We start from the raw sequence: 11,326 nt of genomic DNA, 5'->3' as shown, positions 1-11,326 counted from the left end.
CAGCAGGGTACTTAAGGCTCTAGAAATCGTGGACGCATTGGTGATCATTTTCCAATGTTCAATAGATTCAGGATCAGTTCCTGTGGATTGGATAGTAGCTAATGTTATCCCACTTTTTAAGAAAAGAGGGAGAGAGAAAACGGGAAATTATAGACCAGTTAGCCTGACATCGGTGGTGGGGAAGATGCTGGAGTCAATTATAAAAGACGAAATTGTGGAACATTTGGATAGTAGTAACAGGATCGTTACGAGTCAGCATGGATTTATGAAGGGGAAATCATGCTTGACTAATCTTCTGGTGTTTTTTGAAGATGTAACTAGCAAAATGGACAAGTGGATGTAGTGTACCTGGACTTTCAGAAAGCCTTTGATAAGGTCCCACAAAGCAGATTAGTGGGCAAGATTAGAGCACATGGTATTGGGGGTAGGGTACTGACATGGATAGAAAATTGGTTGGCAGACAGGAAACAAAGAGTCGGGCTTAAAGGGTCCCTTTCAGAATGGCAGGCAGTGACTAGTGGGGTACCGCAAGGCTCGGTGCTGGGACCGCAGCTATTTACAATATACATTAAAGACTTAGATGAAGGAATTAAAAGTAACATTAGCAGATTTGCGGATGACACAAAGCTGGGGGGCTGTGAGGAGGATGCTATGAGGTTGCAGGGTGACTTGGGCAGGTTGTGTGAGTGGGCGGATGCATGGCAGATGCAGTTTAATGTGGATAAATGTGAGGTTATCCACTTTGGTGGAAAGAACAGGAAGGCAGATTATTATCTGAATGGTGTCAAGTTAGGAAATGGGGAAGTACAAAGAGATCTGGGTGTCCTTGTTCATCAGTCACTTAAAGTTAGCATGCAGGTACAGCAGGCAGTGAAGAAAGCTAATGGCATGTTGGCCTTTATGACAAGAGGAGTTGAGTATAGGAGCAAAGAGGTCCTTCTACAGTTGTACAGGGCCCTAGTGAGACCGCACCTGGAGTACTGTGTGTAGTTTTGGTCTCCAAATTTGAGGAAGGATATTCTTGCTATTGAGGGCGTGCAGCGTAGGTTTACTAGGTTAATTCCCGGAATGGCGTATATTGAAAGACTAGAGCGACTAGGCTTGTATATGCTGGAATTTAGATGACAGGGGATCTTATTGAAACATATAAGATTATTACGGGATTGGACACATTTGAGGCAGGAATCATGTTCCCAATGTTGGGGGAGTCTAGAACAAGGGGCCACAGTTTAAGAATAAGGGGTAGGCCATTTAGAACGGAGATGAGGAAAAACTTTCAGTCAGAGAGTTGTAAATCTGTGGAATTCTCTGCCTCAGAAGGCAGAGGAGGCCAATTCTCTGGATGCTTTCAAGAGGGAGCTAGATAGAGCTCTTAAAGATAGCGGAGTCAGGGGGTATGGGCAGAAGGCAGGAACAGGGTACTGATTGTGAATGATCAGCCATGATCACGTTGAATGGCAGTGCTGGCTTGAAGGGCTGAATGGCCTCCTCCTGCACCTATTGTCTATTGTCTATTCTCAAGAAATGAGTCCATCAAATGGTTGCATTATGAGGGCATGCAAGGCCTGCAGAATGGTGGTGGCACAGTGACGCAGTGGTAGAGTTGCTGCCTTACCGCGCCAGAGACCCGGGTTCAATCCTGACTACTGGTGCTGTCTGTACGGAGTTTGTACGTTATCCCCGTGACATGCGTGGGTTTTCCCGGGAGCTCAGGTTTCCTACCACACTCCAACGACGTACAGTTTTGTAGGTTAATTGTCTTGGTAAAATTGTAAACTGTCCCTAATGTGTGTAGGATAATGTTAGAGTGCAGATATTGCTGGCTGGTGCAGACAGGGTGGGCCGAAGGGCTTGTTTCCACGTTGTATCTCTAAATTAAGCCAAAAGGTAAGCTGAGGGCCAGCTTGCTTGGTAAAGATCTGCTAAATCTTCCAACCATGCCAAACTCAACCACGCATTCATCTTCATCAGTCTGAAGAAAAATCCCGACCCAAAACATCCTCTGTCTGTTTCCTTCCACAGATGCTGCCTGACTTGTTGCGTTCCTCTTGCACTTTTTATGGAACATTCACCTCATCGTGCCTACTGTTGTTCCTTTATTGATTGGGATACAGTCCCAATATGAGGAAACCAATGGCCAAGGAGATTATGGCCCATTGGTCTTTCTGATGAAATGTCCTACATTCAGGGAGTTGCACATAGTTTAGGCAGTTCATGTAATCACGGTTGTTTTTTCTATCCTTTGGCTACAATTATTTTTGGCTTCTAAAGGGATCTGTCTATTTGAAGTAATATTTATGAGCATTAAGTGTATCTAGTTGACTAACATTCAACTTGAAACAGCTATTGAAACAACACGGGACCATGGACTCCAAGATGGGCTTGAGGTTGAATGTTGTTCTTTTTTGTTATGTGTTTCACTTAACATGATAACCATGGGGATGGTTAGTTTTGAAGGAATGAATTAACTGCTCTAAAATGCTTTCAAATCTGGCAGCGTATCTGAACAATGAACAAAGCTACTTGAGGTCCAGCAACATTTTAAATAGAAGAAAGCTGAAAATATAAATATGGAGAGAATTAGTCTGGCAAAATGGACAGATTTCCAAGATTTGTGTGGTCAATAAAGCATTATCTTTGTGAGATGGATTATAGTGACGTCTGCATGTCAAGAACTGGATTACAGTCAGTTTCCTCTTGTGTTTGTTTACAAGTCAGATAAGCCGTGCAGTTACTAAGAGTGACATGGAAACATTAGGAGGTATGTGCACACGGTTGGAAGTCTCATTCCACTAACAGATTGAGAACTGGACTACTGCTGTTCAGAACCGTCATGTCTTGAAAATGAACAGACAAGATTTGCTCGCACATGATCTCCCCATTTTTGCTCAACTGCGATTGAAAGGTAGGAATTCTTGTTTGTTTTACTAGATTGCACATCCTCATAGTGCAGGAGGAGGTTGAACAGTTTAGTTTATTGTCACATGTACCGAGGTACAGTGAAAAGGATTTGTTGCGTGCTATCCAGCCATAAAAGGGAGGCTGTGAACATGAAGCTCAGAAATTAAATCCTTGATTGGACTTTGATTGGACTTTGCTGCCTTTACCTTGCACTAAACGTTATTCCCTTATCATGTATTCGTACTGTGTAAATGGCTCGATTGAAATCATGTATTGTCTTTCCGCCAATGGGGTAGATAGTAGTTTGATAGTATAAGGTTACTGGCAGAAATGTGGCGTTTGGTGACTTTCTTGTCTTTTGTTGTAACCTTTTATTGTCATTGGCTTCTTCCTCTAATGGCACCATATTAGTTACTGTATCAGTTACCAGCCGGGCAGTTGCAGCAAGTGAAACAGCTAGCACCGTGCCTACGCCCAAAAAGACAATGAGTTTCTAGCTGGTATCCCATCCATAAAAGGGAGGCTGTGAACATGAAGCTCAGAAATTAAATGCTCCAATATATAAAGTGCAAATCATTTAAAATATTCTGCAAGTATTATTTCAATTGCAGTGTTTGCTGTATATTTAATTCACTTAAAGTGTTTACTGTATTTTAAATAAATCAGTCAATACTTTATCAAGTCTTATCATTGGCACAAAATCAGCATTAAATCATTTGACAATAGAAAATGATCAGATGATAAAATACTCCTTTCTGGATGAAGAAGATGACCATCATAATTTATGAGGTTATTGATTAGTATTGCTTACTGAACATTGTGCAACATACTATAAATTTCGAAGAATATGGATAGGACAGGTTTGGAGGGATATGGGCCACACGCAGGCAGGTGGGACTAGTGTAGCTGGGACATGTTGGTGGATGTGGGCAAGTTGGCCCCGCCCAAGGGCATGTTTCCGTGCTGGATCACTCTATGACTCCATGTCTGCAAATGGACACGTTTAAGACATGAGAGTTTAGTTTAGTTTAGTTTAGAGATACAGTGCAGAAACAGGCCCTTTTGGTCCACCGGGTCTGCGCCGCCCAGCGATCCCCGCACACTAACACTATCCTACACACACTAGGGACAATTTTTACATTTACCAAGCCAATTAACCTACATACCTGTACGTCTTTGGAATGTGGGAGGAAATCGAAGATCTCGGAGAAAACCCACGCAGGGCACGGGGAGAACGTACAAACTCCGTACAGACGGCACCCGTGGTCGGGATGGAACCCGGATCTCCGGCGCTGCATTCACTGTAAGGCAGCAACTCTACCGCTGCGCCACCGTGCCATAGGAAGTTGAATAAGAATTCAGAGCTACAAATTTGGTGTTAAATCTGATCAAATTAACTTTTGTTATAATTTTCTATCCTTGTGAACTAGTGATTCTTTTTATGTGTAAATAGAAATACTATTCTTTTCAACTATACTAAGTTTGTTCTATTTTATTTGTTACCATCTGCTTAAAAAAGAGGAAACTTGAAAATTAAGGGGGGGGGGGGGGGGAGATTTGGAAACTTGAAATTTGGTGGGTGCGGAGAAAAGTCTAAATGAATTGATCGCATTATCCCTCGGCCTTGTCCTGGAGATGAGCACAAGGACCAGCACAAACCTTTTCCCCAGGGTGGAAATGCTGAAGACTGAGAGGGTATAGCTTTGAGGTGAGAGGAACAAAGTTTAGCGATGTCCGGGACATATTTCCTTTAAGCAGAGAGTGGTGAGTGTGTGGAGTGTGCTGCCAGAGGGGTGGTGGAGGCATTAAGTTAGTGGCATTTAAGAGGCTTGTGGATATTCAGGGAATGAAGGCACATGGAGGAGATTAGTTTAAATGTGGTATTGTGTTTGCCATTGTGGGCTGAAGGGCCTGCTCCTGTGCTGTGCTGTACTGTTCTATGTTCTATGTTTATATACTGTAGGGTTGCCCACTCCCTAACTCCCAAATACGGGGCAAGGTGACGTCACCGTCCCGCACCCGATGTGACCTCACCCAGCCAGCGGCCACGTGCTCCCGCTCCCGCCCGGGCGGCCGCCATTGGTGGAGCGGGAGCACGTGGCCGCTGGCTGGGTGAGGCCACGTGGGGCGCAGGGCAGTGATGTCACCCTTTGGCCCTTATTTGGGAGTGAGGAAGTTGGCAACCCTACTAATATGGTACAAGGGCGGTCCCGTACGGGACAAACTAAATTAACCCAAAATACGGGATGTCCTGGCTAATACGGGACAGTTGGCAACCCTAATCTACTGCTTCTTGTATGTCATGCTGAACATATGTTTGTACCACTGTGCCAAAGTCCATGTTAAAATATACTGAAGAGGTTGAACACTCAACTTTCTGACAGAATTGTAAGATATCCACTCCTGATTCTTGCATTCTTTTGTTTTAAATTATTTGTGGGGTGTTAGTTTGACTGGAAAGATCAGGATTAATTGTTTTGGTGATGATTTGGTGCAGGAAACTGTTACTTATCGGCAATATTTATATTCAAGCTACATTACTGGTCAATCGTGACTGCCAGGATCTTAACAATGGGGCCTTGGCAATATTATTACAATTGAATATCAAATAATCTCTCAAGGGATGTGGTCATTGTGGACCACTTGTGTGGCATGAATGTTGACCAATCTTGCGACATGCCAGCTTTGACTAAATCATTTTCTGAGGAGTTGCAAATGGAATTAGCATTATGGGATCATCAATCAACATCTCCAGTTATGATCTAATGAAAGAAGGAAGCTCATGGATGAAGCAGATATAGATGTTTGGGCTAGAACATAATCCTGAAGATCCTGGGGCCTTCAACAACTGCACATCTTCCTATGGCTGATGGAACATTCCAACCATTAGGGAGTTTCCTTTTCTTTAAAAAATACTTCTTAAAACACCTTTGCTCAGTCCTCCTTGGCCAACACGATCTCCCGGTTGCCAAACACTTTAAATCCCATTCCCACACTGACCTTTCCGTCCTGGCCTCCTTCACTGTCAGGGTGAAGTAAAATGCAAATTGGAGGAACAGCATCTCATATTTTGTTTGGGTAGCTTGCAACCCAGCAGCATGAATATTGATTTCTCTCACTTCATGCCCTCTCTGTCTGTTCCTCCCCCACCCTACTCGGTGTACTAGTTTCACTGTCGTCCTGCTGAGTTTCACTGTTTGTTTCACTCGTCATCAGCTTTCCCACAGCCAACAATGGACCATTGTGCACTCCACCTTTCCTTGATCATCGTTGCTAGCTTTTATTGCATATCTTTCATTAATTTGTCCCTTTTCAAATCTATGTTCCATCTCCCCTGACTCTCAGTCTGAAGAAGGGTCTCGACCCGAAACGTTACCTATTCCTTTCCTGACCCACTGAGTTACTCCAGCTTTTGTGTCTATTTCTTTTTTAGTTTAGAGATACAGCGTGGAAACAGGCCCTTTCGGCCCACCGGGTCCACGCCGACCAGCAATTCCCACACATTATCACTATCCAATACCCGCTGGGGACAATTTTTACATTTACCAAGTCAATTAACCTACGTCTTTGGAGTGTGGGAGGAAACCGTAGATCTCGGAGAAAACCCACGCAGGTCACGGGGAGAACACACAAACTCCGTACAGACAGCACCCGTAGTCGGGATCGAACCCAGGTCTCCAGCGTTGGATTTGGTGTAAGGCAGCAACTCTACCGCTGCGCCATCATACCGCCCCATCTTGTTTTAAATCCCATTGTCTTCAGTTGTATCAGATCTCTTTAATGTCACACTTGGTCAAATGCTGCCTTTATGTTTCGGACAGCTAACTAACCTGTCCTCAGGAGTCTCTCTCGTGTGGTCATGGTTGGGCTAGGATTGTGAAGAAGCCTGAAGCTGAATGGTCACAGCAAAACCCAGGGTGGGCATTAGTAAGCAGATTATTAGTGAATCAGAGTAATTTACTAGCATTATTAATAACGCCATCCTTCATTTTCCTGAATGGTTTCTGGTTTATTTGTGAATAGGACGTATATGGGCAAGTTTTGCATTGTTGAATGAATATAACTATTAGAACTGTTCTGGAACAGTTTGATTACAGACATAGAGTCATAGAGTCAGGAAACAGGCCATTCGGCCCAACTTGCCCACACTGTCCAACTGGTCCAATCTGTCAGCATTTGGCCCATATGCCTCTTAACCTGTTCTATCCATGTACCTGTCTAACTATTTCTTAAACATTGCGATAGTAACTGCCTCATCTACCTCCTCCGGCAGCTCGTTCCATACACCCACCACCCTATGTGTGAAAAAGTTACCCCTCAGGTCAAGATGTGGAATATAATGTGTTCTAGACAATAGACAATGGGTGCAGGAGTAGGCCATTCGGCCCTTCGAGCCAGCACTGCCATTCAATGTGATCATGGCTGATCATTCTCAATCAGTACCCCGTTCCTGCCTTCTCCCCATACCCCCTGACTCCGCTATCCTTAAGAGCTCTATCTAGCTCTTTCTTGAAAACATCAAGGAGCATAGTGAAGGGGAAAAGATTCAATAGGAATACAAGGGGTAACTTTTTCTCACAAAGGGTGGTGGGTGTATGGAACAAGCTGCCAGAGGAGGTAGTTGAGGCTGGGACTATCTCATCGTTTAAGAAACAGTTAGACAGTGTAAGGGGTTTCTGCGCCGAGCTTTCGCCCGACCTAAGGTCCCCGTGCCTTGCTCTGATCCCTTGACCAGGCCGTGCACACTGGTTCCCCGTGAGTGGTTCGACCCACTCACCCCTTACGGTTCTAGACACTGGGCTTAGATGCAGGAGCTCTTATAGTGCAGAAAAAATTCAACCAGACCAGATTTTAAAACCAGGGTTTAAATGAAAAAGGCTTTTATTCAGCGCTTGGGACTATTGTCCATGAATACTTATACAGTTCTATAAGACATGTCTATAAAACACATACCGAATCACATGAATACTTATAACTATGAATCATAAAACACACACAGTTCTACAAGACATATACACGACTGTAAGATGGGGAACGTACGACACATCGCAAAATTGACCAACACATATTTTAATACACACCCAATGTTTATTCACAACCACCCTCCCCTCTACACTAAACTATGTCCAGGATATGTAGGATGTGGAGTACATGCTCACCATGGGGCTATTACTGGGGTTACTGGCTGTTCGTTTTGCAGTATTTCTTCTCGTGTTGCGTGCCTGTTCTTCTTGCCTGTCGTTTCTTCCTCCTGCATTCGTTTGACTTCCTTCTAACTTGCCTGCTTGCGTTCCTTGCAGGTTTTCTTTTTTTTTTCTTTTTTTTATTTTATCTTTATTAATTTTATATCCTGATACTTTCCCGTATTCTTCCAATCTGAAATATAATTTTCTTAAGGATTCCAATGGTCTAATAAGACAAATTAAGACATCATCTGCAAATAAAGTAATTTTGTGATCTTCCTGATTAACTTTAAATCCTTTAATGTCTGAATCTGATCTTATTAGTTCTGCCAGAGGTTCAATAGCCAGATTCAAACTCTCTGTCACAGATTTAAAACTAGCTACATTCCCTGTCCTCAGGTATCTTTGCAAACAACTCGTCTGTCTGTCTGTCTGCGCTGGCTTTTGCAGTACACATTCTCGGAGTCCTTGCAGGTTTTCTTCTCGAGTTGACTTCAGTTCCGACTCCCCTCCGACTTAACTTTTTCACCCAAAAGTCGTGGCCAGTTATACTGTTTCTGACCCGTCCTATCTCCCGCCAGATCTTGGAATCTCTTTGTTCAAAAAGATATGTATGAGGTTTTCTTCTGATCTGCGCTTATGTTCGGGGATGCCGGGGATGGCCAGACGGTGTAAATTGGGATTTCATTGTGAGGTGATGGGTGTTAACTGGTTTCCCATCACCTACCAGGTAGTTTTCTATGGGCTATTGTGCCCCCTCACTGAGATGAACTGTTTAGGTCGGCTTGGGGCATTGTGAGTATGCTGATGTCAGTGCCCCAGTGTCTGGACTCCGACCTGGTTTCGTAGGTTTCTGCATGGCCAATACCCATCCTTTGTTCTGGCCATGGCTTTGCAGAAAACCTAGAGACTGGGATGTAAGGTTTTTACCTTTTGTGGCTGGTCACGAGGTCCTGCGGCCATTTTAGGACCCACGGATTGTGACATCCTTTGTTAATCTGACCGCAGCCTTTCTCCGCTATCAGCCCCAGTCTCCCGTTTAAAATGTCCAAACTGCAGCTTTTTGGTATTGTGTTGCTTTCCAAATGAGGGAAAACTTCTCAAATCTTACAACAGGTACATGGATAGGACAGGTTTGGAGGGTTTTGGACCAAGCGCAGATAAGTGGGACTAGTGTAGCTGGGACATTGTTGGCCAGTGTGGGCGAGTCGGGCCGAAGGGCCTGTTTCCACACTGTATCACTGTGACTCGATGACTCTAATATAAATTGTCAGCGATCCAGCTGAGATGTTGTCAGGTGGCAGAGACGTCACCAATCCAGTGATCCAGCGATCCAGCTGAGATGTTGTCAGGTGGCAGAGACGTCACCAATCCAGTGTTCTTTGTCATCCCCTTACTGCCACGTGGAATTTACAGCATTTGCAGAAGAATGGTTTTTGTAATGGCGGAGAACAGAGCTTTACTGGATAAACTTGATGCTAACCCTTCAGCCATGTATCAGCACCTGCTGAGGTCAGCGTCTCCATCTCTCTTTTCCCTTTCCCCTGACTAGTCTGAAGAAGGGTCTCGACCCGAAACGTCACCCATTCCTTCTCTCCAGAGATGCTGCCTGACCCGCTGAGTTACTCCAGCATTTTGTGTCTATCTTTAGCCATCTTGAACCTGTGGCTGCCCTACAGTTTCCCCTTTCGATAGCCTCTAATTGTCAAGCACAATGCACAACTGATGTAATGCATGTAGGACTGCAGAGGACTACAGAATGTAGGACTGCAGCATTTTGGTTGGATGTACTGGTGGTGGGGTCACTTCATGCTGTCTGCCCGCTATTGTTGCTAAATGCAATACTTTGTGGCAGTCTCATTGGACCGCAACAAAATATTGGGCTTGTATTCACTGGAATTTAGAAGGATGAGAGGGGACAGGCTAGATGCAGGAAATATGTTCCCCATGTTGGGGGAGTCCAGAACCAGGGGTCACAGTTTAAGAATAAGGGGTAGGCCATTGAGAACGGAGATGAGGAAAAACCTTTTCACCCAGAAAGTTGTGAATCTGTGGAATTCTCTGCCACAGAAAGTAGTGGAGGCCAATTCACTGGATGTATTCAAAAGAGAGTTGGATATAGTTCTTAGGAATCAAGGGATATGGGGAAAAAGCAGGAACGGGATACTGATTGTGAATGATCAGCCACGATCATATTGAATGGCGGTGCTGTCTCGAAGGACCAAATGGCCTACTCCTGCAACTATTTCAATGTTTCTATGTTTCTATGACTGGCACGTGTCACTTGTGACTTTCATCAATTCAGTTTGCAAAGTAAGATTTTAGGTTTATGTTTATAATTTAATGTAGTATTTGATTAAAGGTCTCCTGCTGTGCTTTCATGTGACTCTCCTGCTGTTTAAATTGACATAGTCAATTGTCAATAGTGATTTATTTGTCACATATGTAACTGCACATTAAAAATTGTTTTGCATATATAACACGTTCGGACATCGCCATTTTTGGCGCCGTTATTCAAAGTGTAAAGCCCGGCCATCTCTGTGTCCCGGGAGCGTCTCCTTGCAGTCGACCTTGAAGGCGCTGGAGGCATTACCCCAGTTCACCACTCCTAGCGCCCACTCCTAGCGCCCACTCCTAGCGCCCACTCCTAGCGCCCACTCCTAGCGCCTGACGTCTCCAGCTCCCTCCCGGTTACGCCGGCCGGCGAGCCTCAAGGCGGGATCCCGGCCCTGCCAACCGCCGAGCCTTCGAGCGAGGTCCTGCCCACTGACAAATCCTGCGGGCGTGAACCGTGGCTACCTACGGCACATCGGGAAGGCATCTGCCGCCAGACACTTGTTACGGCTGGTGAGGGAAATCTGATCTTCAGGAGCCACTTTACGCTGCTCTTTCCTTGGGAAGTGTCAAGTTACTTTCAAAAATGTCTTTTTTTACGTTACTGGCATTAATAATTTAATTTTTACATCACCACGATTGAGTGGAAGAGGTGATTCTCAGCTCTGCCTTGTTCTTATTGTTTTAGAAAGGTATGTTGCAAATGGCCTCCCCAACTAACACGCATGTTTGACACATTCCATTCATAGTCTCACCTCTAATCCTAATCACATCCTTTTAAGCGGGAGAAAGGAGATGGCAGTGGTGTACTTCTGTGGTATTCCCGTTACTTAGTGATTGGTAACTACAACAGTAGAATGAAGGCCATGCAGCTGGGAGACCTGTGCTCAAGGTCAAGGCTCCACTGA

General features: G+C 44.5%; 1 protein-coding gene across 1 annotated transcript in view; it reads left to right on the top strand.

The window, feature by feature from the left end:
• Positions 1-2,782: 2,782 nt before the first annotated feature.
• Positions 2,783-11,326, top strand: part of LOC144606775 (uncharacterized) — a 51,361-nt gene continuing 42,817 nt past the window's right edge. Inside the window, exon 1 of the mRNA XM_078423128.1 lies at positions 2,783-2,905. The gene's annotated coding sequence lies outside the window, so the exon portion shown is untranslated. The remainder of the gene's footprint in view (positions 2,906-11,326) is intronic.

The sequence above is a fragment of the Rhinoraja longicauda genome, chromosome 27, assembly GCF_053455715.1.
Source record: "Rhinoraja longicauda isolate Sanriku21f chromosome 27, sRhiLon1.1, whole genome shotgun sequence".
NCBI classification, from domain to species: domain Eukaryota; kingdom Metazoa; phylum Chordata; class Chondrichthyes; order Rajiformes; family Arhynchobatidae; genus Rhinoraja; species Rhinoraja longicauda.
Note: the sequence above shows the minus strand (reverse complement) of the source record. Positions and strands in the feature narration are given on the sequence as shown.